Below are 7194 nucleotides of genomic sequence, written 5' to 3'. Positions count from 1 at the left end.
CTTTCTTTCTTTCTTTCTTTCTTTCTTTCTTTCTTTCTTTCTTTCTTCCTTTCTTTCTTTCTTTCTTCTTTCTTTCTTTCTTTCTTTCTTTCTTTCTTTCTCTCTTTCTTTCTTTCTTTATCTGAGAACAGATGGGCTGAAAGCAGAAAACTGGAGCAGAGCATGTTGGGAGACTCCCTGTGAAGTTGATATTTAATCATTTGTCTGTTTAACTGCAACAAGTGAGGGTGTAAATGCAGCCCAACATGTACTGTTTTAATGATAAATCTGAGGTGAGTGCTCACAATTCCTTAATTATGTATATTTTTCTCAGGAAGGGTTTAAGGACCCCACAGGTGCCTGCTTTCTGGGCCTCATTATCGTTGACAAAGCCAGGATTTATGTGTTTAGAGCAGCATTTGGCAAAATGTGTGCAAGGGTTGGGAGGCTGCTCATGTTTCCCCTACTATTAAAGTGTCACCTCGGGGTAAATAATATGTGTTAACATGCCAGACACATCGCCCAGGCTTGTTTCTCTTACATCATCTGGAAATAATTTAACGGCTTAAACCAACTTCATGTAATGAAGTGTAAATGTAGTGAGTTATTTGGCCTTTCTTAAAAAAGTGACATTTTCACATTACTCTTATTCTATCTCATTTAATTCAATTGTGAAACCCGCAAATTATTAAAATGAGATGTGTTTTCCCAAATCATTATATTACAAAACTCTCATTGCATTGGGAGTCGCTGATTCAGCTGGAACAGGGGAAGGAAACTTTTCTCCCTCATGGCCTTGTTAACATCCCTTGGTACTCGTCAGTACTCGATGCGTCCTGTCCTTCCTCTTTCAGTTGTCATGGCTACTGGAGATAGGCTCAGTGACCAACACTAGAATTTGGTTCAACGGAACACCTGTTCCCATCTCTGCTCACCTGCTTCTCTGCTATAGAGGCTGGAGGGATATGTAGTCCTTTGCATCTGGATCATGTGATCTGGTTCTGTCTAATGAGATATAATTGAAAGTCCTGGGGATATTTGGGGGGGAATTTCAGGAATGTGAATATGATGCTTGAGCCACAGCAGCCATCCTGTCACCAAGAGGCAAAACACACATAGGAGAGAGTAACCATGCTAAAGATATGAAATGAAATGAGCTCAGGTCTCTGATGTTATCATGAAACAGCTGAACTAGTGCCAGCAATTTTCTATCTTTAGATTTCTTATTACTAAGAAAAACAACCTCCTTTATCTTTAGCTATTATAGTTGGGTTTTCCAGCCTAACACATTTCTAACTGGGAAAACATAGCTGGATCAAGTGGCAACCCAGCCTTAATCTGCAAGGTCTGGGCAATTCTGGAGAGGAATTAACCCTCTATCCTCCCTCCCTTCCTTCCTTCCTTCCTCTCATCCTTCCTCCCTCTTATCCTTTTATTCATTCACTCATCTACCCAACAAATATCTATTTAATATCTACAATGTGCCTTCTTGATGTTGAGGAAACAATAGTAAATAATAGACAAGCGCCTTCTCTTCTGGTGCATAAGCTCTGCCAGAGAGAGAGAGAAATTAATAATATAAATAAATATGTAAACAAGATAATTTCACAATAGCAAGTGCTAAGTAGAAAACAAAACAGGGTGATGTGATCAAGTGTGAAGGGGCAGGAGTGACAGGCCCACTTTAGATGGAGTAGAAAGATATTTGTGAGGAAGCGACATTTTTGTTGCACACTGAATGGCCAGAGGTGCCAATCACACAAAAATCTCAGGAAAGTGTTCTAGGTAGAGGGAAGAGCAACTTCAAAGATTCCCAGGAGAGAAAAGTCTTGGCTGGCTAAGGAGTTGGAAGGAGGACAGTATGGCCAGAGATTTATAAGGGAAGAGGATGAGGAGGAGATGAGTTTAGAGAGAGGCAGAGACCGGGTCATCTGGGGCCCTGGAGGACTTGTTAAGTCATTTACGAGGTGGCCTCCAGAAGACGTGGACACTAGAGGTCTTCTGGATGAGTGGTAGAAGTGGGGAAGCCAGTGTTGTTCTCTTTTGAACCATGGCATATTTTCTCTGTCCCAGCAGAGCCCTTGAACTTCCAGTGATGCTCTCTTGGGCACCTGATCATCTTGGTCCCCAGGTCCTTACCTGGAGAGGATGCTGTGGAGCAGCCCATTGAGATTAGTCAGGATTCTTAAATTGTAAGGAATAGAACCAACTTGCATTAGTTTAAACGAAAGGGGGAATTTTTCAGAAGTACCTCCAAGGTGCCCCAACTGAGGGCTAAATGAGCTGGAGTACTTATCTACCAAATTTCCATCTATCTATGGTTGAGATCTGCCTTGGAGGAAGTGTTCAACTTGCCTTGTTTGGCCAGAAAAATCCACTGGCAGAGAAAATTTGTAGGAAGCAACTTTGAATTCTAGAGGTGCATGCTCAGGGGATGCCATGCTGCAACAGTGCTCTCGTTTGATGGCTCTCCTCTCTCTTTGTGGTATGCCAGCTATGGAGGGAGCTGACAGGACAGCAATCCTGTTTGGCCCTGTGTTTTTACAATGGTATTGTATCCTTTTGTTGAGTTGCTAATTGCTTTAGAATAGGGGTTGGCACATTTTTTCTATAAAGGGTTAGTAAATATTTTAGGCGTTGTGGACCATATGGTCTGTGTTGTAACTACTCAACTCTGCCATTGCAGCATGAAAGCAGCCATTGACAATACATAAAGAATGAGTAAAACTGTATTTATGAAGCACACAGAGGATTGGACTTGGTGCACGAGCCATAATTTGCCAAACTGTTTCAGAACATCCTCTGGGCTCATTATGGGAGCAGTGAATAGGGGGTTCTATAAAAAAGGTTTCTTCCTTAGGTGAGATAAAGAGACTTCTCTTTCAAGGGATGTCAGATGTGTTTTGTGGGCCTGCAAGGATGCGAGGGGAACTCCCTTAGTGGTGGTGATGGAGTCATTCAAAGGTGAACCCTAAAGAATTAACCATCATAAGGGTCATTATAACACTCAGTCCCTACAGAGATGAGCCTGACTCATGCCCTGTTCCCTTTTTAAATTCTTTTCCAAATTTCCTGAGGAACACACATGCTCTGGCCATAATTTCTCCCCTGGATCTTGCTATCATCCTATGCAGTGTCATGCAGTGTGACTCTCCATGAACTGAAAGGACTGGCTATCCCTACTTTCCTCCTGGCTGTTATCCTGTTGAATTGACCATCTCCTGAAAGCCCTCTAGAGACTATAAAACTTGTATTTGACATCTTTTGCACACCATTAGCTGCTTGCCTTTTGATAAACCTTACGAGTCAAACGAAGTACAGCATCCTTCCTTGATCAAAACTCTTCAGGGTATAGGGATAGAGGGTACATACCTCAATATCATAAAGGCCATCTATGAAAAACCCACAGCGAATATCATTCTCAATGGGGAAAAACTGAGAGCTTTCCCCCTAAGGTCAGGAATACGGCAGGGATGTCCACTATCACCACTGCTATTCAACATACTGCTAGAAGTCCTAGCCACAGCAATCAGACAACAAAAAGAAATCAAAGGCATCCAAATCAGCAAAGAAGAAGTCAAACTCTCACTGTTTGCAGATGATATGATACTGTATGTGGAAAACCCAAGACACTCCACCCCAAAACTTCTAGAACTCAGACAGGAATTCAGTAAAGTGGCAGGATGTAAAATCAATGCACAGAAATCAGTGGCATTCCTATACAACAACAACAAGACAGAAGGGAGAGAAATTAAGGAGTCGATCCCATTTACAATTGCACCCAAAACCATAAGATACCTAGGAATACATCTAACCAAAGAGGCAAAGAATCTGTACTCAGAAAACTATAAAATATTCATGAAAGAAAGTGAGGAAAACACAAAGAAATGGAAAAATATTCCATACTCATGGATTGGAAGAAAAATATTGTGAAGATGGCAGTGCTACCTAGAGCAAACTACACATTCAATGCAATCCCCACCAAAATACCATCCACTTTTTTCAAAGAAATGGAACAAATAATCCTAAAATTTGTATGGAACCAGAAGAGACCCCTAATAGACAGAGGAATATTGAAAAACAAAAGCCAGGGGCGGAGCAAGATGGCGGAGGAGTAGGAGACCTAGATTTCGTCTGGTCACAGGAATTCAGCTGAATAGGGATCAAACCATTCTGAACACCTACGAACTCAACAGGAGATCATAGAGGAGAGTAGCAACAACTATCTGAACAGAGAAGCGACCACTTTCTGGAAGGTAGGACGTGCGGAGAAGTGAATCCGAGGCGATATTCGGGAGGATAGACGGCGGGGGAGGGGCCTCTGCCAGCCGCTTCTGGCAAGTGATAGAGCCGCGGAGCACAAAATCGGAACTGTTAGAAGTCGGCTCCGCTGAGGGACGTCGCTGCAGTGGCTAAGCAGGGGGTGGAATCCTCCGGGACAGTGTGGCCTCAGGACCCTTGGGGTCACAGAAAGACCGAGGGAGCCTGAGTGAGCCAGAGCTCCCAGGTATTGGAGCAGGGAAGCCGGCTGCAGAGACAGAGCTGAGGCGCGGGCTCTCAGCTTGGGGTTCCCATAAACTGGGATCCGCGGCCCAGTCGGGCCACTGCTCCTCCAGCAGGGACCCAGCAGGCGGCAGATTCGGGGAGACTCCCCTTCCTTCCCGGGGAGGAGCGGCGCGGGAGCGCACCACAGGGATCTGCTGGGTTTAGAGACTCCACACGGGGTCGGGGGCCAGAGATAGCAACGCTCGGTCACAGACCGGGTGAGCACGGAGAGCGGCAGGAGACTGGGGACAAGGGAGTGACTGCTTTTCTCTGGGGGCGCACTGAGGAGTGGGGACCCGAGTTCTCAGCTCCTCCGGGTGGAGATTGGGAGGCCACCATTTTTGCCCTGGTCCTCCAAGGCTGTACGGAGATCAAACCCGAGCAGCTTGCTTAGCCCAGACCGACAAGAGTGGGGCAATTCAGCCTCCGGCAAAGACATTTGGAAACCACAGCAACAGGCCCCTCCCTCAGAATATCAGCACGAACAGCCAGCAAGCCAAGACCAAGTTTACCGATAAAGGAGAACGGGAGAACTCCAGCGCTAGGGCAATACTGCACATAGAATTCATGGCTTTTTTTTTTACCATGGTTCATTAGTTCATCAAAGTTAATTTTTGTTAACTGTTTTTTTTTCTTTTTCCCTTTTTCAATCAACATCTTATCAATCTCTTTTTTTAAAAAAACATTTTTATTTTTCATTTTTAGAGTCATATTTTTTCCCTTCATAGTAGTTACCCTTATTTTTGGCATATATATATATAAGTTGTTCTCTCTTTAAAATTTTGAGATACACTTTCTTCTAACAGATAAAAATATACCCTAAATCACTAGTGTATGGCTCTGTTCTAGTCTCCTGCCTGATCACATTCTCTCCTTTTTTTCTTTTTTTTTTTAAATCTTCTTTCTTTTTTCAAACAACTTCTTATCTTATCAAGTCCTTTTATAAAATCTTTTATAATTTTCATCTTTACAGTCATCTTCTAACTCTTCATTGTATCAACCCTTATTTGTACATATATGTCATTCTTCCTTTAAAATTTTAGGAGGCACTTTTTTTTAACAGACCAAAATACGCCCAAAATCTAGTGTGTGGCACTGATCTAGGCACTAGCCTGATCATATTTGATCGCATTCTGCTTTTTTTGTATTGTTCTGTTTTTGTTTTTATCTTTTTTTCTTTTTTATCTCTTTCTTTTTTCTTTCTTTCCCTTTCTTTTCCCCTGGTTTCAGGTCTTTTCTGATTTGTATACAGTATATTTGCTGGGGACATTGTAAAACTGTTAGCATTTTGTTCTCTCATTCATCTATTCTCCCCTGGACAAAATGACAAGACGAAAAAAATCACCTCAGCAAAAAGAACAAGAGGTAGTGCCGTCAGCCAGGGATCTACTCAATACGGACATTAGTACGATGTCTGACCTAGAGTTCAGAATCATGACTTTAAAGATACTAGCTGGGCTTGAAAAAAGCGTGGAAGTTATTAGAGAAACCCTTTCTGAAGAAATAAAAGAACTCGAATCTAACCAAGTCGAAAGCAAAAAGGCTATGGATGAGGTGCAATCAAAACTGGGGGCACTAACTGCTAGGATAAATGAGGCAGAAGAGAGAATCAGTGATATAGAAGACCAAATGATGGAAAACAAAGAGGCTGAGAAAAAGAGGGAGAAACAACTACAGGATCACTAGGGCAGAATTCGAGAGATAAGTGATACGATAAGACGAAAGGCAAGGATGTCCACTATCACCACTGCTATTCAACATAGTATTGGAAGTCCTAGCCACAGCAATCAGACAACAAAAAGAAATCAAAGGCATCCAATCGGCAAAGAGGAAGTCAAACTCTCACTCTTTGCAGATGATATGATACTTTATGTGGAAAACCCAAAAGACTACACCCCAAAACTGCTAGAACTCATACAGGAATTCAGTCAAGTAGCAGGCCATAAAATCAATGCACAGAAATCAGTGGCATTCCTATACACCAACAACAAGACAGAAGAGAGACAAATCAAGAAGTCGATCCCATTCACAATTGCACCCAAAAAATAAGATACGTAGGAATAAATTTAACCAAAGAGGCAAAAGATCTGTACTCAGAAAACTATAAAATACTCAGGAAAGAAATTGAAGAAGACACAAAGAAATGGAAAAACGTTCCATGCTCATGGATTGGGAGAACCAACATTGTGAAGATGTCAATGCTACCTAGAGCAATCTACACATTCAATGCAATCCCCATCAAAATACCATCCACTTTTTTCAAAGAAATGGAACAAATAATCCTAAAATTTGTATGGAACCAGAAGAGACACAGAATAGCCAGAGGAATCTTAAAAAAGAAAAGCAAAGCTGGCCGCATCACAATTCCGGACTTCCAGCTCTATTCCAAAGCTGTCATCATCAAGACAGTATGGTACTGGCACAAAAACAGACACATAGATCAATGGAACAGAATCGAGAGCCCAGAAATGGACCCTCAACTCTATGGTCAACTTATCTTTGACAAAGCAGGAAAGAATGTCCAGTGGAAAAAAGACACTCTCTTCAACAAATGGTGTTGAGAAAATTGGACAGCCACATGCAGAAGAATGAAACTGGACCATTTCCTTACACCACACACAAGAATAGACTCCAAATGGTTGAAAGACCTAAACGTGAGACAGGAGTCCA

This window comes from Callorhinus ursinus, unplaced genomic scaffold (genome assembly GCF_003265705.2).
Source record: "Callorhinus ursinus isolate GAN/ISIS: 27379988/994484 unplaced genomic scaffold, GSC_fseal_2.0 scaffold56, whole genome shotgun sequence".
NCBI classification, from domain to species: Eukaryota; Metazoa; Chordata; class Mammalia; order Carnivora; family Otariidae; genus Callorhinus; species Callorhinus ursinus.
The sequence above is the reverse complement of the archived record's forward strand: the minus strand, read 5'-3'. Positions refer to the sequence as shown.